Genomic DNA, 24286 nt, shown 5'->3' on the forward strand with positions numbered 1-24286 from the left:
ATGCCTCACAGCCAATAGCTACAAGATGAAAGTGAAGCCGCAGCAAATGTAAGAGGCCAGGTTGATGGTTCCCTCGCTGGCTGGGCCCCCAAATTCCCCTTTTACATGGAGTCCAACAGGCTGCTCCATCTGTAGGTCGATGGGGAAAGGTGTGTGTGCCTTTCTAGTGGAGCTGTACTTTGTTGCAGTACCAGGCCTCACTGCTTGGATGTTATACCAGCTCCCTAGTCACTTTCCCTGACTCACGTAGGGCCCATCAAACCTGAATGGTGTCACAAGATCCATTATCTTTCCTTCAGGATAAAATTCAAATGTCTCAGTTATAAAAGGCCTTCCGTTAACTGACTTCTGCCTACTTTCCAGTCTCCTTTGTCTCTGCCTCATCCTCAAACAACATGAAGCTTGTATTGGTTCGTGTATGTTTCAATAACAAACGGAATCTCTTACCTTTCAGGAGAAACAATGGCTCCTATCTTATCCCACATGTTCACAGAGTGTTCACTGGGCCTCTGCTCTGTGCCTTTCACTCGCTAGCTAAGGATGTGGAGCAGTTACCCCAGTGCTGTCCAGTATGGCAGCTGTCAGCCCCATGTGGCTACTGGTCATTTGAAAAGTGTGAACAGAAAGCAGAGCCGAAACAGAATCACAGCCTTTGCAAACAAACTTAGGGCGATGAAAGGGGACAGGTGGGAGGGGTAGGGGAGGGATGGACAGGGGCTTGGGGTTGGCATATGCACACTGTAGTGTATGGAATGACTGGCCAATGGGGACCTGCTCTATAGCTCAGGGAACTCTACCCAGTATTCTGTGATAATGTGGGAGAAAAATCTGAAAAAGAATGAATGCGTGGGCATATGTATAACTGAATCACTTTGCTGTACAGCAGAATTTATCACCTCATTGTAAATCAGCTATACTTCAACAAAACTTGAAAAAATGAAAAAAAATGCACTATAAAATAAATGAAGCTCAGAGAGATATTTAACTTACTTGAGAAAATATCTCACTGAAAAATAAATATTCCATGAAAAATTAAAAAAAAAAGGCCTCGTCCAAAATGAGATGTTTTATAAGAATATAATACATACTTGTAGCACGGCACAAACACGCAGTGTGGACAATAATATAAAATATTAATATTTTTGTATTGATTAGACAGTGAAGGATAATATTTTGAATATATTAGGTTAAAGTATTTATTATATTGCTAAAATTAATTTCATCAGGTTCTCTCTCTCTCTCTCTTTCTAATGTGGCCAGTGTGACTCCTAGGAAATTTTAAATGGCACACGTGGCTTGTGGAAATGACAGCGGCGGTTACTTCTCCTCTCATGTCATTGGCAGACACCAGCCACAGGCCCCACCTAACCTCCAAGCGGCAGGACAGGGCTGTCCTAACAGGTGCTTGAAAGGAGAGGCGGAGACGATGCTGGTGACCATCCTTCACGACCACACAGAACTCTTAGTGGCTTTCTGCACCGGACACAGGTGCCTTTGAAAGGCTGTTCCATTTGGCTGAAAGTTCCTCCCTTCCCACCGACACTTGGACAACACCCACCTCTTCCAGAAGTGGCTCAAATGTAATCTTTAGCCTGCCTGGACCCCACCCACCCAGCGCACACCCACAACGTGGGGTCGCTCACACTGTTCTCTTGATCTCATCTGACCCCGAGCACCTCTCACTTGGTTTTCCAGTAACAGGTTTGTGCACTTGTTGCCAAGACAATGCTGGGGACCTTTGGGACAGACGGTCTCACTCGCTATACCTCCAGCCCCTCTCAGACGGCCTGCTACAGGATGTTAATGACCAAATGGATGAATGGATAGTGGGGCACAGTTTACAAGCTGCTTTTACATCTCCTCACCCCACGCGAACCTTGGGGGGGGGCACCGTACTGGGTTTATTATTTCCATTTTAAAGTCAAGGAAACTGAGGTTCAGAATAGGGCAGAGATCAGTCCAAATCACACAGAAAATAAACTGGAAAACCAAGATCAGAATTCAGGCTTCCTAGTCCAATGGACTTCTCTCAAACTGCCAAACTGCCTTTTATTTCTCAGGCTATTCTCCCCCCACCAACCCAATTTCTTTTCTTTTCTTTCTTCAAGTTTTATTGAGATACAATTGACATAGATCATTGTAAGTTTAATGTGTACAGCCTTACAATTTGATTTACATATATCATGAAGTGACTCTTACAATTTTGGTGAACATCTGTCATCTCATATAGGCATAAAATTAAAGAAGTGGAAAAATTTTTTTTTCTTGTGATAACTCGTAGGATTTACTCTCTTAATAATTTTTATATATAACATACAGAAGTTTTAACTGCATCCCCTGTACTTATATATCTTATAAATGGAAATTTATACCTTTTGACTGTCTCAGGCTATACTTGAAGTGACAGATTTGGATCTGCTTAGTAACACAAATGATGATTTTTTTCTCGTCCTCAGCATCTCCACATCTGCTGTTTCTCTCCACTCATCCATCTCTACCTCCACCCATTCATTTCACGAATATTTATTGAGTATCTACTCTGCACCAAGAACTGTTTCTAGAAGGAAAGACTCTTGAATCAGAATGGATTAAGTACTTTTGCACTTACTAGTTGCATGATCTTGATGAGTTTATCCATTCTTTGCCTCAGTTTCTCTTCAGCCAGAATGGGGATGACAATGACTCTTCACAGGGCTGTGTTGAGGATTTTATATTTTGTATTGATTAAGATTTCATACCTTAACAATCCCCACTTATTATTTCAAAGGGCCACCTCCTGGGTCAGTTGGTTCTCTGCTCTGGGCTTTATAAGGCTGATATCAAGGGCTTGGTTGTACTGTCTTCCTTTCTGGATGTCATGGGAGAGGAATCTACTTTCAAGCTCTTTCAAGTTGCTGACAGATTTCAATTCCTTGTGGTTGTAGGACTAGGGTTGCCATTTGTTTTCTAACCATCAGCTGGGCATTGTTCTCAGCTTCTAGGAGCCACTTGCATTCCTTATATCACTGCTCCCTTCCTCCATTTTGGAAAGAAGCAAAATCCCAAGCCCTCACATTTCAAATCTCATGTCTGACTTCTCCTCCTGCCTGATTTCCCCACCTCCAGCTGGAGAAATTTATCTGCTCTTTTAAGGTCTAATGTGATTAGATTGAGCCTCTCCAGGTACTCCAGAACCATCTCCCTATCTCAAGCTTTTGACTTAATTACATCTGCAAAGCCCCTTTTGCAGGTAAGGTCATAGTCACAGGTTCTACGGATCATGGGATGGACATATTGGCGGCGGCATTATTCTACCTACCAGAAAGGGTAAATGAAAAACGTCATCTAAATACACTTGATGACATGCCTAGTTATATTGTAACCACTCAATAAGTGTCAGTTGTAATTACAGTTGTTGTGTTATTAATTATATCATTAGCCCTAGGAGTGAGTCAGGGGAGAGAGTGTTACTCTCTATTATGGGTAAGGAAATGGATACCCAGAGATGTGAAATTACTACTGAGCTCTAATGGTCACAGCATCACTGAGTGTTCATCTTGGCATCCCCAGAGTCTAGTATGGAATCTAGTGGACAATGACAGTCATTACTTTTTGAGGACTTTCTGCATTTCAGATGCTTTGAAAAGTGTTTCTCATTCCCATAACATCCCTGTCAGGTATGTATTATTAACCCATTTTATAGCGGAGAAATGGAGGGTCAGAGTAGTATAGTGAGATCTCAAGGTCCAAGAGCTTGCAAGGTGTGAAATTGAGACTTGAACTTGATTCTTTTTAATTGTAACTCTTTCTGCCCCTGCATGCTGGCCCACTGGTTTGTTTTACTTCAGTGGATCTGGATTGTCCTGGCACTTCCCAGTGGGCTCTGTCCCACCAGCATTATTCTTATTTTATTTTATTTTTTTGATGATAGCCTGGAATTCAGAGAGTTTAAATGACTCCCCCAAAGTCATCTAAAGGCAAGGGTGGGAGTCAAGCCAAAGTTGAGCCTAATGCTGAGGTCCTGCCTCCCCCACCACTGTGCTGCCAAGGTGGGGGCTCAGCACACATGTGTTGAGTGAAGGAAGGTGTCTCTTCCAGGCCCACCTCCATCTCCTTATTTCACATGAAGGATAGTCAAGAGATGCAGTGGACCTCATGAAATGGGAGGACAGTTGGTTTCTTCTTTCTTTTTCTTTTTTTGTCTTTTTGCTATTTCTTGGGCCGCTCCTGCGGCATATGGAGGTTCCCTGGCTAGGGGTCCAATCGGAGCTGTAGCCACCGGCCTATGCCAGAGCCACAGCAATGCGGGATCCGAGCCGCGTCTGCAACCTACACCACAGCTCAAGGCAACGCCAGATCGTTAACCCACTGAGCAAGGGCAGGGACTGAACCTGCGACCTCATGGTTCCTAGTCGGATTCGTTAACCACTGTGCCATGACGGGAACCCCATACAGTTGATTTCTTGAAGGCTGAAAATGATGGATATTTTCCTCTGAGAATGAGAATTCTGTGAAGGGACCAGGCTGCCAGTGGTGTGGCCTCTGTTGTCTCTTCCGGGATGTGACTCTGGGCCGTAGTGGAGTTACCCATCATGGGTGCTGGTAGGATGTTTACTAGATGATTCTTCATTGTTTGGGTTTCTTTTTAAAAGGCCAATTAAAGGCCCAAGAAAAGGAGCTTGGGAGGCTGTGACTCGCTGGTGTATCTTAAGGATTTATGACTTTTTCTGTCTCATTTCTGTCCATGAAAATGCAGTCAGGCTAAGGACTTGGTCCCTCCATTCAGGGAAATGGCTTCAGGAAGTTTTAGTGATCAAGGGGGCAAGGGCAATTTGTGTCAGTTGCTATTGGTTGACCTGAAAATATATTGGAGGTTGTTACCCTCTGGAATTTCAGTTGATTCTAGAGCACTGGAGCAAGGTGAGTGGGGTACATAAAGACTGTATGTTGGTTAAGGTCACAGTTACTGAAATCATCAGACTTTGGTTTGAACTCTGGCTCTGTCATTTACCATGTGTCTTTAGGTGACTTGCTTTACCCCTCTGACCCTCATTTTCCTTATCCCTAAATACAGGCAACAACATCTAACAACTTCCTCCTCCTTCTTTTCCAGAAGGTCAGGGTCCACAGCAAAACAATAGCATAACAGACTGTCTCTATTATTTCAGGCAAACACAAGTCTGTCCTACATGTCCATGATCTTTTCTGTGTTGTAGCTACATCATTTGTGCCATATTTTAGACTCCACATATAAGTGATGTCATATGGTGTCCATCTTTCTCCTTCTGGCTTACTTCACTCAGTATGAGAGTCTCTAGTTCCATCCATGTTGCTGCAAATGGCATTATTTTTTCCTTTTTATGGCTGAATAGTATTCCATTGTATATGTGTACCATATCTTCCTAATCCATTCATCCGTAGATAGACATTTAGGTTGTTTCCATGTCTTGGCTTATTGTGAATAGTGCTGTGGTGAACATAGGGGTGCATGTCTCTTTTTCAATGAAATTTTTATCTGGATATATGCCCAGGAGTGGGATTTTTGGGTCATATGGTAGTTCTATATTTAGTTTTCTGAGGTATTTCCATACAGTTTTCAACAGTGGTTGTACCAATTTACATTCCTACCAACAGTGAAGGAGGGTTCCCTTTTCTCCATACCCTCTCCAGCATTTGTTATTCATTGTCTTGTTAATGATGATCAGTCTAACTTGTATGAAGTGGTACCTTATTGTAGTTTTGATTTGCATTTCTCTAATAATGAGTGATGTTGAGCCTTTTTTCATGTGTCTGCTGGCCATCTGTATGTCTTCTTTGGAGAAATGTCTATTTAGGTCTTCTGTCCTTTTTTCAGTTGGGTTTTCTTATTGTTGTTGTTGAGTTGTATGTGTTGTTCGTATATTTTGGAGATTAAACTTTGGTCAGTTGAGTTATTTGCAAAAATTTTCTCCCATTCTGTGTGTTGTGTTTTCATTTTTTAATGGTTTCCTTTGCTGTGAAGAAGCTTTCAAGTTTAATCAAGTCCCATTGGTTTATTTGTGTCTTTCAGGTCCCATTGGTTTATTTGCGTCTTTATTGTCTTTATTCTAGGCAGTGGATCAAACAAGATGCTGTTGTGATTTATGTCAAAGAGTGTTCTGCCTATGTTTTCCTCTAGGAGTTTTACAGTGTCTGGTCTTACATTTTGGTCTCTAATACATTTTGAATTTATTTTTGTGTATAGTGTTAGACAACATTCTAATTTCATTCCCTTACATGCAGTTGTCTAGTTTTTCCAGTACCATTTATCGAAGAGACTATCTTTCCTCCACTGTATATTCTTACCTCCTTTGTCATAGATTAATTGACCATAGGTGTTTGGGTTTATTTCTGGGCTTTCTATCCTGTTTTCACTGATCAATATTTCTGTCTTTGTGACAGCACCATACTGTTTTGATGACTGTAGCTTTGTAGTAGAGTCTGAAGTCAGGGAGCATGCTTCCTCCAGTTCTGCTTTTTCTTTTAAATATTTCTTTGGCTATTCGAGGTCTTTTGAGGTTCCATACAAATTTTAAAATATTTTGTTCTAGTTCTGTAAAGAATGTCATTGGCAATTTGATAGGAATTGCGTTGAAGCTGTAGATTGCTTGTAGAATCTGTAGATTGTATGTGGTATTATCATTTTGACTATATTGATTCTTCCAATCCAAGACCATGGTATATTTTTCCATCTATTTGTGTCTTCTGTGATTTCTTTCATCAGCATCTTATAGTTGTCAGAGTATAGGTCTTTTGTCTCTTTAAGTAGGTTTATTCCTAGGTGTTTTATTCTTTTCAGTGCAATGGTAAATGGGATTTTCCCCCCAATTTCTCTTTCTGATCTTTCATTGTTAGTATATAGTAATGCAATCGATTTCTGCTTATTAATTTTGTATCCCGTGACTTTGCCAAATTCATTGATGAGCTCTAATAGTTTTCTGGTAGTGTCTTTAGGATTTTCTAGGTATAGAAGCATGTCATCTGCAAACAGTGATAAATAATTGTGTAGAAGTTATTCCATTTGTTAAAAAAAAAAAAAAAAGGAAAGTAGTTGGGTAGTGATTCTCATCCCCGGCTGCTCATTAGAAATTAGAATCATCTAGAAGATTGCCAAGTATACGTGATGGAGCCTTGTGCCCAGATACCCTGATTTACTTGATCTGGGATAGGGTCTGAGCACGTGTGTTTTTCTGTGTGTCTCACGTGATTCTATTGTGCAGCTGCGATCATAACCTCTGCTCTAGATGGTCTCTTTGGGACTTTTGGAGCTGCCACAGAACCACAGAATAATAGTTACGATTGGCGTTTTTATAAGAGGAGGACACACACACACACACACACACACACAGGAAGGACCATGTGAAAACAAGACAGAAGAAGAGGGTAACCTGCAGGCCAAGGAGAGAAGCCTCAAAAAACAAAAAAACCCCCCCAAAACCAAAAAACCAACACCTCTGCCAACACCTTGATGTTTGACTTCCAGACTCCAGAACTGTGAGCAAATAAAATTCTGTTGTTTAAAGCACTCAGTCTGTGGTGGTACCCTTTCATGGCAACTAAAGCAGACTAATTCAGATCCCACTGTGAATATGTTCACTACATTGTGTCTTGCCTCCCGTGTGAAGCCAGGGGAAGAAATTCTTTTGGAACTGTTCTGGGAAAGTAATTATGGATTGGTTCTCCTTTTTGCTTTGGCTGCCAGGAAAATGGACGTCAAGCTTGAAACTAAACCATAGCAGCCATGTGAGACGTTATGGTCTGGGTTTTTGTATTCTTTCCCCCATATTAATCAATGATTCTTACATATTTTTTTCTCTCATTCTCCCTCTGATTGCACATTTCCCCAGTTACTGGAAAGAATGGAAGTTAAAAATAAAGCGGCTGGGATCCATAGAAGTTGATGCTGCAGGTAATCATTATAATGATAATAAGTAATACTTACTGAGTAGTTGCTGTGTATAAGGCCTTGTTCTGTATTTGTATTATCTCATTGTATTCTCACACAAACCCTATGTGGCAGGTACTGCTATTGATCCCTCTTACAGATGAGGAAACTGAGACATGAGAAAATAAATTATTTGCCCAATGTTATATAGCAAGGAAGCAGCCATGACAGGCTTTGAAGATGGGCCAGTCTGACTCTAGAACTCAAGTCCTGAACCATTACACACTCAGGAAAGGGAAAGAGATGTAATCTGCTCAAGCTTTGGGCTGCTGAGGTTGCTGAGGCCTGGTTTACCTGTTGGAGCAAACGGGGAAGCAGATGGATCTGAGTGAGGCAGAAGGCTCTGGCTGGCTCTAGAAACCTCGCCATGTCTCACTGTGCTCTGCAATGAGGACATCCATAAGCAGAGCTGGGGAAGTGGCTTTTAGCTCTGAGTCCTTCATCTTACACATCTCACCCTCCCCAACAGCTTGAAGCTTAGGCCACGCTGATTGTTTACAGACCCACAACACTGCCAGCTCACTCACCTTCCTCTCCCTGTGTGTGGATATCCTGCTCGCTGCTCACTGCTCCCGACCCCCAGCTTTGCCGGGTAGACTCCAATCCATTTTTTCAGGAAACGGCTCAGAAGTTCCTGCCTCCAGGAGCACTTTCCTGGATTAAGCGCCTTCTGTCCCAGTCTGTGAACTTGCAACTTGCTGTGTTTTTCTTTCCTGATGTGCTGAGTGTACTCTTAAAGTGGCTTGTTTATTATTCTGTCATTTCTTCTGGACTCTAGGTCCTGATGGCAAGGATGGTGCTTGATCCATCATTTATATCCTGCATTCCAGTTCAGCCCAGTGCAGTGGCTTAGTAAGGGTTTGTTGAGTGAATAATTTTATGAATATGAGATTGAAGTCTGTAGGTTTTGTTGGTGCTTATAGAGCCTTCCTCCAGAAAGATTTGTTAGGTGGAGAATTTAATCTCTTCCGCACCAGTATTTGGATAACTGGATGTGTTGTCACTGTGTGTGGTCTCGTGTGGGCCTTATTGTGAAATGAAATAGAGCATAAAAAACAAGCAAGCAAATAAACAAATACGTGGGACTCACATTTGCATAATGCTTTATGGTGGAGGAAATCATTTCCTATAGATTATCTCAGTGGTTATAGCATCCTCATTTCAGAGATAAGGAAAGAGAGTGACTTTGCTCAGGGTTGCCCAGCCTGTAAGAGGGTCTGGGGTGGGCTTCAATCCAGAGCAGGGGATTGTGGATCACGCAGGTCCTGGGCATAAAGCTTGTCTTGCTCACTCATGAGTCTCATTAAAATTCAAGTTCCTCCTTCCTAAAGTGGCAATAATAATAGAAGCTAGGGGAGTTGTACAGATCAAGAGAGTTATGTTAATTACAAAGGATCCACAATACTTGATGAGTAAATTAATATACATCTTGACTCTGTAGGAAGTTTTGCAATGTATGTCAGGTTGTAAGAAAGCCCTGGAATTCGTTGTGTGTTCCTGACCACGCTCATTCTCCCCTAACTTTCTGCTCATTTGCTGCTTTCCTCTAGTTCTTACAGTTGCTAAGATCCTTAGTTCTTGCCACGTGGACTTTATTTCATGATTCTTGGCCTTGCTTTGGGCTTGCACTCTCCCCGAGCCCTCGCTCCAAGACTTGTTCTTTTGCTGAGTTGGAAAACTTTTTTTTCTCCTCTTGCACAACTTCTCTGATTCCACAGCTGTGACACTACACCTGGCAGGGAGTTCTGCTGGGGAGACTGGCTTGGGGGCCTCAGCCAGGAACACAGAGACCTCACTGCCTTGGCCTGGCAGGGAGTACCTTCCTCTGATTCTAGGCAATGCACAAGAGAGGACCTGCATCATTCCAAAGCCAACATTTTTCAGGCATTGGACAATTTGATGGTGAAGTTCACCACCCTCCTGTCCTCCTCCCAATCTGGCCTGGCTCATTGGGATCTGTCAAGTGGCCTTGGGGCCAGAAGGACGGCCAAATTGGGTAATTTTCTCAGAAAAGGGCTATAAAGATGAGGCTTTCCAATGTGCTTTCAGCATGAATCATAAGTCACAGGCATCAGGGCCAATGTGAAGCACATGTCTACCACGGGGCGGGGGCGGGGCAAAGCAAGGCCATGGTTAGGTGGGACATTTCCTTCGTCAGTTTCAAAGGCGAGTTCTGCACCTGTGAATTTTTAGTGATTGTTTTAGGTATTTTCATCAGCTCTTTAGATTGAATTCATATTAATGTTCATTCAGCAAAGAATGATTGGGCTTTGAAACAGATACGGTCTTGGCAGTCGAGTTGGAAAAACAGACGTGTAGAGTGACAATTACAATACAGTGCAAGGAGGGCCGTGGTGAGGAAAGTTCAGGGTGCTAGGGATGCAGCGTGAAACACCCTCAATCCGGGCTGGGGGGCGGGGTGGAATACAGGGTGGCAGGTGTTGAGGAACCCTTGTCGGGGGGTTTCTCATGTAGCTGAGATCTAAGGGAGGAGTAGAAATGAGCTACTTGAAGGAGGGACATGAGGCAGAATCCAAGGGAGGACACAGCCTGTGCTGGGTTCTGGAGCTGCGAGAACACAGCTTGATTGAGGAGCAAGTGTAATTTCCCGTGGGCCCCAGACGGAGTGCGCACAAGTGAGAGAGGAAGGGTTTCACCTCCGGCTGCTTTCTCTCTCTTCATGCTCTGGCTCTTGTCCGGATTAGCTTTGCATGAACAAAATGTACTCAGTGGGGAACTATATCCAATCTCCTGAGATAGACCATGATTGGGGAAAAAAAAAAAAAAAAAGAATGTATAGGGAGTTCCTGTTGTGGCTCAGCCTGTTAAGAACCTGACTAGTATCCATGAGGATTGCAGGTTTGCTCCCCGGCCTCACTCAGTGGGTTAAGGATCTGGCATTGCCAAGAACTGTGGTGTAGGTTGCAGATGCAGCTTGGGTCTGGCATTGCTGTGGCTGTGGTGTGGGCTGATCCCTAGCCTGGGAATTTCCATATGCCGCAGGAAATTCCATATGCCCTAAAAAGACAAACTATAAAATAAAAAAGAATGTATATGTATGACTGAGCCACTTTGCAGCAAGAATTGGCACAACATTGTAAACCGACTATACTTTAATAAAAAATAAAATTTAAAAATAAAATGGGAAGATTAAAAGAAAAAATATGCTCAAAAATGTGTGTCAGGTGAGAAATTCCTTACAATCATAAATTCCTATGTTCTTAAATTTCTGGTGGGACTTTAAAAGCCACTCATTCGAGCTCCTACTTTTGGTTCTGTCATTCATTCTCTGCTTGTCTCTGTTTCCCCCAGTGGTCTGAGCCCAATCATTCACTTCTCATGCACAATACAACTCTAAATCCTTCTTGTGCCTTCTTAGGCTCTCTGCATTCTCACACCCCCTCTCCTGCCATGCCTGCTACCACACTGACCCTTCACGTACCTCTTCTACCCACACTGGCCTCAGACTTGACCTTAAAACATGCTGCCCTGGGGCAGATGATCCTTTTCTCTAACTTAGATGGTTGGCATTGCTGCCGCCTTTGAACCAGATATTCCCTCTGCCTGGAGTCCCTTACACCCTGGTAGCTGCCTACTCTTTCATTTCTTTTGAGTCTTTTCACCAAGGTTGCCTTCTGTTAGAGACCTTGTAGGAACACTTCTTAAAATATCACCTATCATTTCCCTCCAAGACACAAAGCATGCTCTATCCCTCTTTGTGCTTTAAATTTCTCCAAAGTCTTTTTCACCATCCCTGATGTACTTTGTTTTATATTAATTTATTTCTCCTACTCACTTAAATATTAGTGCTATGACAGTAGAGATATTTTTTCTGTCCTTTCCTTTCCTTTTCTTTTCTTTTCTTTTTTTGTATCCACACTGACTAGAAAAGTGTCTAGAATATGATAGGTGTTCAATAAACATCCGAAGAATAAGTAAATGAGAAGTGGGGGGAGGCTGCAGTCTGGTTTGCCAGGGGACAGTAGCCTTTTCTTTCTTTCTTTCTTTCTTTCTTTCTTTCTTTCTTTCTTTCTTTCTTTCTTTCTTTCTTTCTTTCTTCCTTCCTTCCTTCCTTCCTTCCTTCCTTCCTTCCTTCCTTCCTTCCTTCCTTCCTTTCTTTCTTTCTTTCTGCCACACCTGTGGCATATGGAAGTTACCAGGCTAGGGGTTGAATCGGAGCCTCAGCTGCCAGCCTACACCACAGCCACAGTCATGCAAGATCTGAACTGTGTCTGTGACCTACACCACAGATCATGGCAACACCGGGTCCTTAACGCACTGAGCAGGGCCAGTGTGTCCTCATGGGCATTAGTTGGGTTCGTAACTCTCTGAGCTGCAACAGGAGCTCCCAGAGGACAGTATCTTAATGCCCTCCTAGAAGCTCACCACAGAAGGGAGGGACCTCCCTGGTGGATGTATCAGGACATTTAGTCCAGTGAACATCTACTGAGTGCCTTACCCTATGTCAGAAGCAGTTTCAGAGCTGCTCCTGACCTAGAGGTGTTCACTAGCTACTGGAAGATGTAGACAGAAACTGGAATGTGACTTATATGCACACAAATGAAGTATAAGCATGTGGCGTGGATGCAGAAGGGGAGGAGAGATGCCTTCAGAGGAGGAAGGCTGCTTTACCACGGGAGATTCCACAGAGAGATGGCATTTGCGTGACATTCGAATCGATGAGAGCTTCAACAGAGGGAGCACGGAGGCAAGTGACAGCATGGAAATAGGAAAGGACTGGTTATGCGTGTGGCCAGTGGGGACCAGACCATCGTGACGGCATCGTAAAATAAATGTGATTTACTGGGAAATAAATACAGACAGAGGGTTGAAAGTCAGGTCATTTGGGGGAGGGTTGGTGCCATGCTGGAGAACGTGGCTATTTTTCATTGGGAGCCCAGGACATTTTAAAGACATAGGATGTGAGGCAACCAACTTTGTAGCCTAATAACTCTTATCCTGAACAGCCAAAGAGACCAGAAACTTTGAGAGCAGTTGGGAAACTGTTTTCCAGATAAGAGCTGATGGACTAGAGCAGAGGCATCCCCTTGTCCGTTTTCATCATCTTTCACGTATGTAAATCCTTATGTCCCTCTAGACCTAACAACTCTTCTCAAAGGGCTTTCCACGCCGGATCCATTTATGTGCGCTTTATCTCTTCCTTTAGTCATTCAGTTAGTTTACACGTGTTGATTAAGCTTCTGTTCTTTTCTAGGACTGTGCCAAGGGTGCTGGGAAGGCAGTGGTAAATAAAATAGTTCTAGATTTTGTTAAGGGCTGGGAGGGAAAATAATAGAGAGGCACAGGGAAATAAATAATGATGGGAGACTCCCTTCAATTCATGGGAGCCACGTTCTTACAGAGGAAGTCACATTTGGACTCTTTGAATGAAGAGTAGAAGTTGGCCAGGTAAAGAGAGGAGGGGAAGGCTGTCCTAGGCAGAAAGGATTCATGTGCACAGGCACTACAGTGGGAGGAAATTTGTGGGTCTCCTTTGACAGAAGAGGAGCCCTAGCAGAGCACCTGAGGCATAATATGTGCTTAGTAAATGTTAGTTGAATGAATGAATGAAAGCATGAACCACATGGAAATGTGGTTATCTATTTAACAGATACCCCAGAATTTGTTTAAGTCCAATGTGACTTTATTCCAGAGTAGCTTGCTTTTAACTGAATTATTGATCTGGGTGGTAACAGTCGTCAGTCCTATTCTTGGGTACAATCTGGGACTGAAGGGGGGAAAAATCCTGTTTATCCTATTTTGTCTCTGAATTAGTCTCCCTGGAAAGCAGAGAATAAGAGGGAATCAGAGCTAAAAAAGGCTTTATAGATCAGGTCCCCCCAAATCTGTATTATAAACTGAGACCTAAGGAGACTCAGTATCTCGCCTGTGGTTGCACTGTGATTATGTAAAAATGGTAGAGCAGGGAATTCGAGGCAAAAGCAAGTTTTCAAAGCCTGAACAATAGTTTCTCAATTCTCAAAAGGCAGAGAAAGAACCCTGAGTAGTAAGAGGAGGGTTGGTGGTGGCAAGTGAAAAAAAGAAAAGAAGAGAAAAAAACAAAACAAAAAAGCAAGGTCTCACTCTAAAAAAAAGAACTAAAGGAACTGTTTTTTCAGATATGGCCTTTCCACCTCTGAGGAATAACAGCAAATCCACATGAGTCTAGTTTTCTTCAGAAAACTTCATAGAAAATTTCATTAAAATCTTCCCTTTCTCTCCAGGACCTAAGTGGCCACCTGGCAATGACTTTGCCAGCAGAGCAACTCCTGCAGTCAGCAATCCACTTTGTTTTTCTACAGATTGTTTCTGTCATGCTAGAGCCAATGACTCTTAGCTGATCCAGGGTCACAAATGTTTTCTCCTAGAAATTTTACAGTTTTTTTGTCTTTTTAAAAAAAATTTATGTCTTTGTCCATTTAGAATTAATTCTTGCTTCTGGAACAAAGTATGGATTAGAGGTCTTTTTTATTATTATTTTTTTGCACATGCATATCTAATTCTACCTGCTGTTGTTGAAAATAATAATCTTGACAGAATTGGCTTTATACTTTACTTAAAATCATATATGTATAAATATGTGTGTGTGTATATATATCCTTATATCTTTGAACTCTGTTCTCTACTATTGATCTATTTGTCTGTCTTTATGCCAATACCACTGTTTTGATTAATGTAATTTAAAATAAGTCTTCAAATCCGAGAGTGGAATTTATCCAACTTTGTTCTTCTTTTTAAAAGGTGTTTTAATTTATCTAGATATTCACATCTTCATATGAATTTTTGAATCAGTTTGTCAATGAGCTTAAAAAATTCTGCTGGAATTTCAACTGGGAGAGCACTGAATTTACCCATCTTTTGGGGAGAACTGACATCTCAATATCGAGTTGTCCAGTATATGAGTACAGTAATCTCTCCATTTAGTCAGGTTTTTAACATTTCTTGGTAATGCTTTACTATTTTCAGTGTACAAGTATTTCACAGCTTTTTAAAGATTTATTTCTAAATATTTCATACTTGTATGCTCTTGACAATGATATATTTTTAAAATATAAAACTTCTGATATGTTATTGCTAATATGTAGATATACAATTGATCTTTGTATTATTATTATTACTATTATTATTATTATTTTTTAGGGCCTCACTGTAGCATGTGGAGGTTCCCAGGCTAGGGAGCTGCCAGCCTACGCCACAGCCACAGCAATGCCCGATCTGAACCATGTCTGCGACCTACACCACAGCTCATGGCAACGCCGGATCCTTAACCCACTGAGCGAGGCCAGGGATCAAACCTGAAACCTCCTGGTTCCTAGTCGGGTTCATTTCCACTGTGCCATGACAGGAACTTCTGATCTTTGTATTATTGATCCTGTACCCAATAGCCTTGCTAAACTCACTCAGTTCTAAAAGCTTCTTCTTCTGCTTCTTCTTCTTCTTCTTCTTCTTTTTTTTTTTTTTTTTGGGGTAGATTCTGTTAGATTTTCTAAATGTATCATCATGTTATTTGTAATTAAAGTCAATTTCACCTCTTCCTATCCAATCTGGATTTTTTTTTTTGGTCTGGAAACTCTCTTAATTAAGGCGGTGAATCAGGAGTTCCTGTCATGGTTCAGCAGAAACGAATCTGACTAGTATCCATCAGGAGGCAAGTTTGATCCCTGGCCTCACTCAGTGGGTTAAGGATCCGGCGTTGGTGTGAGCTGTGGTGTAGGTCACAGATGCGGCTTGGATCTGGCATTGCTATACCTGGTGTAGGCCAGTGGCTACAGCTCTGACTCGAACCCTAGTCTGGGAACCTCCATATGCCTTAAAAAAAAAAAAAAAAAGCAGTGAGTCGAGGCATTGTAGGACTCAGCTTGTTTGTTTCCAACATCTCAGTGACCACTGTATAATAATATATACATATACACTATATACATGCTATATATATAAGATATATTGTCTGTTTCTTTTTTCTGTTGTTTACAGTGGGAGGATAAGTACAGTTCCTATTACTCCATCTAAACCAGAAGCAGAAATTCTTCCCACCTGGATTTGAGATAAAGGCAAAAGATGATATTTAAAAAATTATCTTTAGACCCTATGTCAAGCTCACGGCCATTGCCCAGAGGGTTTTTGGAGCCCATTCTGCTAATTTCTCATGCGAGCAGGCCAAGTATGCAGAGATGAGATTACTAAGAGAGAGACAGGGCCCAAAAGATCTAAATTATTTTCAGGTCAAAAGTGATAGTAACAGAAGCAGTTTTGAGCCCATGTGTAGCCTTTCATGGCTTATAAAATGCTTTCACACTCATGAACTCATTTGGCCCCCAGAGCATCACTGGAAAATAATGGGGGGAGATGACCCCTACTTTATTTGTAAGGAAATGGAAGCTCAAAGAGGTGAAATGAATTTCCCAAGAACATAGGATTAAGTAGAGGAGACACAGGGGCTGCCATTTGAGCCCAGGGCTGTCTAACTACCTGTCCAACCCTAAAAAAAAATGTATTATGGAGAATTTCAAACTAAAGTAGCTGGAATGAATAATCAATGCACATGTACTCATCACCTAGCTTCAATTGTTATCAACTCATTGACATTCTTGCTTCATCTTACTCCCACCCTCTATTAACAAATCTCAGCTACAATATTAAAAACATAAATATTTTAATATGTACTCTAAAAGCTAAGGAGCCTTTAAAAAACATATTTATAATACCAAGTCATACTTCAGATTAGCTTTAATTCCTTAATTTCATGGTTCTGTCTCTACAAATTTCCAAAATTACAAAAATGTCATAATCTTTAAAATAGATTATTTGAATCAGGATCCAACAATTCTATACATAATTATTGGTCTCTCCTAATGCATGTGCTTCTTCTGAGCCTTTTTTTTTTTTTTTTTCCCCTTTCCTAGTATATTTATTGAAAAAAAACAGGTTGCTTTTCTACAGTGTTTTTCTAGTCTGGATTTGCTGATTTACTGCTGTGGTGTAGTTTAACGTGTTCTTTTGTCTCCTGTATTTCCTGAAACTTGGCGGTTGTAACTACAGCCTTGATCAGATTAAAGTTCAGTTTTTTTCATTTTAGCAAGACAGCTTCATAGGTGATGGGCTCCCCCTCAGTAGGTGCGTAACATCTAGTTGTCTTGGTTTCTGTGATGTCAGCAGCCACTGATGCTCAAGCCTGCATCCACTAATTCATAATGGGTTGTAGGCTGTGAGGCTGCCTTTAGTAGCTGTGCAATTCCACTTTCGCTCTCCTGGAACACTGTTGCCTTATGAAGAGGCCCAGTCTGTCTCCTTAAGTATGAAAAACCCTGTACCAAAAAAAAAAAAGAGGCTGAGTCCTAGCTATGTCCATTGGGCCCAAGTCCCTGCTGACTCACCACCTGAATGCTGCTCCCTGAGTGGGCCTGGCAAGATGAGCAGACCTGCCTAACCAGCTCACAGAATTATGAGAAACCAACTCTGCATCTTTTATCACTAAGTTTTTGGAGTGATTTGTTCTATGGCAAAAGTTTATGAAATGGGAGGAGATTATTTACATTTTACTGAGAAAACTAAAGTCCAGGTAGAGAAGATGTTCACACTGAAAAGCCGAAGAGCTAGGTCAGAATTTAGAATTTTTGACTCTCATTCCAGTGTTCTTACCCTCTATATATTTCCTTCTTTCCTTCCTTCCTTCCTCTCTCCCTCCCTTCCTTCCTTTCTTTTCTTTTCTTTCTTTCTTTTGCCACTTACTGGGTATCTTAATCTAAACTCCCTGGTATCCTAAAGTAACCTCTGAGGTTGAGCTCCCTGACACCTCGAGAAACCCTGTGAGTTGAGCTCATTTAATAACCCAGCTATTAGCTAGGGCTCTAGAAACTCCCTTAAGGGAAATAGAAACTGAAATCTTTAGTGAAGTTTCAGTCTTAGCTACATTTTACATTCCTATTGTTACTCAGTCTTTGGGAAAATAAACTTGGACATTTTCAAATTGGGCGTGAATTTGGAGAAAAGACTTGGAATATCCATAGGGTTAAGGGCTTAAAAAATACCCAAGCATAATAACTGCTTTTTGTGTAAGTCAAGTAGGTGTTGACTGATTCTATCAATTTGTAAGTCCAAACAACTTCCAGATGGTTCTAATAATAGTCAAAGTATCTTATATTTGATTAGAGCCTTTCAGTTTACAAAGCAGTTTCACATCTGTGTCCTTATTCTAACCCTATGATGGAGCTTGAGAGGAAATAGGCTAGGGATTATTGGTTCTATTTTCTAGGTGAAAAAACTGAGTCCTAGAAGGCAAAGTGACTTGCATAAAGCCAACATCTAAGCAAGTAGTAGAGCCAAGATTTAAACCTAATCTGATTTCATAGTCAATGATTTTTCTACCCTACTGCCTTTAGTTTTGTCTGTAGTTTTCTTAAGAACATTTTCCATCCATTTCCATTTTAATATCAATAATGAAAGGAGCACTTATAAGGCAGTAAGTCAAGGCCATAGGGATACAAAAAGAAAGTGCTCACAGTCTGGCAGAGTGATGGATATACAGACAAATAATTACAATATTAATAGCTATAATGATGAACATTAATTGAGTACTATGTGTCTAATCCTGTTCTAAGAGACATACATATCTAATTTAATTCTTAGAACAATCCTGTCTGGTCTTTGCTGTTATTGTCCTCACTTAGTAGATGAGGCAATGGAAGCATAAAAGAGGTTTTAAGAAACATCTTGACGAAACACAGCTTGTAAGTGATGGAACTGGGACTACAAATTCCAGGGTGGAGTTTGCAGAAGGTGAACGGAAGCACAAAATGATCCCCTAGTCTTACAAGAAAAATCCAGGAAGGCTTCATTGAACCGGACCATGAGGGATCTTGACTTGGTCAGAAGACATGGTGATGTGTTGAGTAGTGGTGGTAGGGAATGGCGTGGTCATGGACCCACATGCACTTCAATACAATGAAGCTTAATCTGAGCATATCACTACAGAGAGAGGTACGTATACAGACAAACACATGGACCACTGCAAGCCAAATGTTCATATAACAGGAGGTGGTGGTTTTGGTGTTTATGAAGCCCTTTTCCTTTAGCACAACAGAGCTCTCAGCCAGGAGGGGCATGGCTAATCTGCTCATCTTGTTCACTGGTCAGCTTCCGTGTCCTTTTGCCAGCTCCCATTTGCATTGTCTCCTCTCCAGTTTCATGCTGGTCCATGCCCTATGGACCACTTTTCAGTATCAGGACTAATTGTCATTATTCCTGAGAATTTTAATTAGTGTAATTACCATCAGCATGCATTTCGATTAATAGCCATTAACAGCAATTTCAAAGATTTATTATGGTAGCTGGGATTTAATTATTTAATTAATAGAACAATTAATAATAACTTATATTTATATGGGGCTTTATAGTTTGCAAAGTGGTTTCAAATATAAAGTCCCATTTGATCCTCCCTGAAACTCCAGGTGGTGGGTAGGGTTACTACCCAACTTTCTAGACAGGGAGGTTTAGCTGACAGAGGTGTGGAGACTCATCTAGTTTCCTGGTTTCTAGTCTGGTTCTGTTTCTTCCCTTTATCTCTCCACCTGCAATTGCTCAGAGTTTCACCCCAAAATGATATTTGAGCCAAATCTTAGGGAATCAGTAGCAGCCAGCCAGACAGTCAAAGAAAGGGAAGAGCTATTAAAAGCAGAGGGAAAAGCAATTGCACCAAAGATGTAGTGTACAAAGGGCATGGCATGTTCAGGGAACTGCTGGTATTTCAGAACACTCCCTGTGGTGGAGGGCAAAAAGCTTGGAGTAGGGTGGACTTCGGTTTGGGTCGCAGCTCTGTCACCTGTGAGATCCGCTGTGTGATCCTGGGAACCTTCTTTAACTTTCTAAATCTGAGTATAATAAAAGTATGAAATGTCTTGTAGGACATTTCTGAGAATTTGTGAAAAAGTGTCCTACAAAGTCCGACATGCAGTAAAAGGTAGCAATATTAGTATCGTCGTCAGGATAGTAAGATGATTCTTTTTTCACTTTTAAAAATGTTTTTGAAGTATAGTTGATTTACAAGATTGTATTAATTTCTGCTATACAATAAAGTGATTCAGTTAAACGCATACACATATTCAGTCTTTTTCAGATTCTTTTCCCACATAGGTGATCACGGAATACTGGATAGAGTTCTCTATGCTATACAGCAATTTCCTCACTGACCATCCATTGCATACAAAATAGTGTGCATATGCCAATCCCAGACCCCCAATCCATCCCTCCCCCCTCCTTTCCCCTGTGGTAACCATAAATTTGTTTTCTAAGCTTATGTTACTCTTTTGTAAATAGGTTCATTTGTATTCATTTGTATTTTTTTTTTTTTTTTAGATCCCACATACAAGCAATTTTAGATATGGTATTTGATTTTTTTCCACTTACTGTGATAATCTCTAGTTTCAGTAAGACGGATCTTGATGGTGTGGTAGGCCAGGGTGGCAATGTAATGATGTTAGAAGGATATGCAGAGGTCAAGTTTATGGATGCCATCAGTCAGTCATTTGGATTTTATTACCTAGCAAATAAGAAGCCATGGAAAGCTGAACAGCAGGACTGACCTGGTCAGAATCTATGTTTTTCGCTCACCCCAGCATCAGTGTGGAGATGAATGACTGGTTAGGAGGCTCTTTAAACAGTCCCAGGGTGGAGGTGTGAAGGCCTGGACAGAGGCTTTGACCCAGAGTGGAAGGGCACCCAGATCAGAGACGTTCTGGGGAAGTCCATCACCGACCTACTGCCTGACCACATGCATGGTGGTAGGAGTGGGAGGTTTATGCCACAGTTCCTAGTTTGGACAAATTTGTAGTTGATGAGCTATCAGCAGAATGTTGGCTGACAAAGGCTTCCATGAGAGTCTTGCAGTTATTTCCTAGGGATGGAAATTATTTCTCTGAACCTTAATTCCTTAAAGGACTGCCATCTGAGACATTGCAGTGGGGCAGAACTTGTTGACCAAATGAAAGAAAAATTTCATTTTCTTTGTTAATCAGTATTCTGCAGCATGAGGAAGTTCAGCAGAAACCAATTATCATTCAGTATCACTGAACCGGGTGAAATGAAAAAATAAGCAAAAACCAGGTGGGGTCAATGCAGAATGAATCCAGAGGAACAGAGCTAATGTCTGCTCTGAAAAAAAACCAAGGGGGGGCCTAACATTTGGATCCAGGATAAGTTTATTTCTGTTTCTTCAGTTAAAGTGTGTCAATCTGGAGTTTAAAAAACAACAACAATGACAACAAACCAAGGGCGCTCCCATGGTGGCGCAGTGGAAACGAATCCGACTAGTATCCATGAGAATGCATGTTCAATCCTTGGCTTTCTCAGGGAGTGAGTCAGCGACCCAGCATTACTAGGAACTGTGGTGTAGGTTGCAGATTTGGCTCAGATTCCCCCATTGCTGTGGCTGTGGTATAGGCTGTGGTGTAGGTAGCTCTGATTCAACCCCTAGCCTGGGAACTTCCATGTGCCGTGGCTACAGCCCTAAAAAGAAAAAACAAAACAAAACAAACAAACAAAAAACACAGAGCATAAAATATTTAAGCTTGCCTATTTGCTCTTCACAAACATACTCTCATATCAAATTACAGATTTTACAGATTTTTCTTTATAGGAAGTTTCAAAATCATGGCATACTGGAATTATGAGAAATAAAATGATATTGAAACCTCACCTTTGTTAACATGGAGTTCCTTTCTAAGTACTTTCACTCTCGGTCTCACTCTTAGGATTATAAAAGTATGCAGGTGTGAGTTATTGTTCTCATTTTGTACAGAGTGAAACAGAGGCACAAAGAGATTAGGATCTTGTCCAAGGCTGCAATGGTTTGACGTGGCAGAGGGGGATCCCAGCACTCCTGGATTCCAACCACTCTCGCTTTACCTCCCAAGGAGGCCAGAGTAGGGGCCAGTTAAGCATGGAAGTCAAGGGCATGACTCTGGAGTCACTCTGGGATTAAAATCCTGCCCCTACCATTTACTAGCTGTGATTTGAACAAATCAGTAGGCTGCTCTGAGCTCCATTTCCTTATATATAAATTGGAGCGCCCTATTTCTCATGGTTGTGGGGAGGATCAGGTGAGCAGTGAACAAAGAACAACGTGATTTCTCAGTTTAGAGCCTGCCCCCATCTTAAATATCCCATGAATGATAAACACTGTTATTAATTTGGTAGATACTCTTTGGAGTGGCTTTTTGACTCACCAAGAGTTTTGGAGAATGATCCCTAATCCACAGAGATGGACCTTGGGAGCCATATTTGTGTTCCTAGCTGTAGCTGATTGATTCCTAGATGGACACCATCCATGCTGGGCCAATCAGTGATCTTTTCTTGAATTTAAAAACTAAAGCAGAGAGCATGTCCCTTTGAAGTGAAAGACCCCAGAGCTATGGGTAACCAGGCTCCTGCTACGTGGAGGAAGGAAAATAGTTAGTAGTAAGAGATGATAGAGCTTATGGGTAGAGCGTTACACAGGAGAGGGAGAGGGCCCTAGTGAGACCCAGGTGGATTCCTGCTCCTTATGTCCTAATGCTAAAGATTTCCTTATTTCCTTAATTCCGACATATCTACTCTGCCTTATTTACCTAATCTCATTGGATTTAGAATCTTGTCATTTACAGATAAGAGTCCTGACTAATGCCATTATTGTTTACCAGTCTTAATCACCCACTTGGGTAATGTTCTGGTGGAATGAGAAAGCTCTTGGAACTAGGGGCACAGGACAGTTCCAGACGTCCGTGAGGAGGAATGGAATATGCAGTGACCTCAGCCGGATTGCCTCATCTTCTGGTGCTTCAGTGTCCTCATCCATAGGATGGAGCTCTGCCTGACAGCGTCTGGCGCTTAGGAGGTGCTCAGTAAATATTAATTCCTTTCTAGGTCTTTTCTCTGTCCTGCCTCTCTCCCCTTTCGTAATTCTGGCCTCTGCCTTGTTAATATCCACATGAGGCTACATCCCTTGCTCTGACTGTGAATTTGCCATTAGAATGTTCCCCAAATGTTATAGTTTACCACCAGTGCTGCTCCCTTTAGCACCCCTACCCTCACCCTGCCTTTGCTCTCTTAGTCCCCACAACACATACAAGCACTCGCAGGTCCCCAAGCATGTCACATGCTCTCTTGTCTCTGGTTCTGTGCGTGTTCTGGTTCCTCTGTGTCCAAGAGTCAAACAGCCCCTCCTCTGTTGGATTCTTGGGCATCCTCAGCTCTCAGCTTAGGGATCTCTACCTTCTGAAGGTGTTCTCCAGACACCCCTCCCCTCTCTGTCTCCAGGCACCGTGTCTTACCTGACTCTGACACGGAGTCACTCTCCTATAGGTGCCTGCTTCACTTGTCCCTCTTCCTCCTGGTTTTCACCATCTGATCCAGCTTATCTCCCCCACCCTGCTATCACCCCATCTTGCCCAGGGATTTCTTCAGCAGCTCTTCTGACTTTAATGGCAGCACCAAGTCCTTTCTTCCTCACCCATTTTGCCCATTCATAGCTCCTTGGACCACTTCTTCATGGTACCCATTACAGTGTGAGAGTGTTTCATGAAGTTCTGTCTGCTTTTTTCTCACCCCTGGAGCATCAGTACCTTGCACACAATTGGCACTTGAACACATTCATTAATGGACAATCTAACCTAGGGAATGAAGCAATCTTAAAATTCTCTGAACATAGTAGAGCCCCTGGGACACAGAAGCTACTTGCTTGCCAGAGCATCAGCATATGTTTTAACCAATGGGCACTTGTGGAACCCACGACAAAATAGTGGCAAAATTTATGATAATTCCAACTAGCCCCTAGCTTGATGATTTGGGGGTGATGTGAAAAAGTAGAGGTTTGGGTATCAGAGAGACCTTGGTAAGAATATGGTATATCAATGACAAACAACTGGACATTTCTGAGACTCAGTTTCTTCATCTGTACAATGGCAAAGAAGAGTTGTGAAGAGGATAAGAATCTGTATATAAAGAGGACTTGCAGAGCAAGCACTTAATGTCAGCTCTTGTAACCTGAACGGCTCCTACCCCAGTGTGGCCAGTTTGGCCTTGACATCTGGAAACTTTATTTTTCACTCTCATTGGCATGGACTGGTGTAGCCTCTGGATGGGCAGGCACTTTTTCCATCAGGGTCCACCATGGATTTTCCATGGTAGACTTTTTGCTGTACTGGAACCAGTTTGGCTCTGAGCACCAAGGGTCAACATGTCCCTATGGAAAGAAGCTGAGATGGAAATTCTTTCTACCCTGAGTTTCCAGAAGGAAGAGAGAGTCTCCAGAAGTCCATGGGCTGTAAAAGTAGGTTGTAAAAGGGAAAGTGGTTCATAATGGATTTTACTACCCTG

The 24286-nt window shown here is 41.9% G+C and overlaps 1 long non-coding RNA gene across 15 annotated transcripts in view; it reads left to right on the forward strand.

The window, feature by feature from the left end:
• The window catches only part of LOC102158676 (uncharacterized), a 434799-nt gene that overhangs the window by 206333 nt on the left and 204180 nt on the right, over positions 1–24286 (forward strand). For 6 of the 15 annotated variants that reach the window (XR_014808246.1, XR_014808251.1, XR_014808242.1 and 3 more), the window contains one exon: positions 7845–7906. The exons of 8 other annotated variants lie outside the window; for them this stretch is intronic. This is a non-coding gene — a long non-coding RNA (uncharacterized LOC102158676). Of the gene's footprint in view, positions 1–7844; positions 7907–12920; positions 13015–24286 lie in introns of those variants that run through there. One more of the 15 variants, XR_014808250.1, reaches the window with a different exon arrangement.

This window comes from Sus scrofa, chromosome 6 (assembly GCF_054392235.1).
Source record: "Sus scrofa isolate SSC_HxYL_T2T_F1_AM1 chromosome 6, Sscrofa_HxYL_maternal_Yorkshire_Landrace_v2.0, whole genome shotgun sequence".
Lineage (NCBI taxonomy): Eukaryota > Metazoa > Chordata > Mammalia > Artiodactyla > Suidae > Sus > Sus scrofa.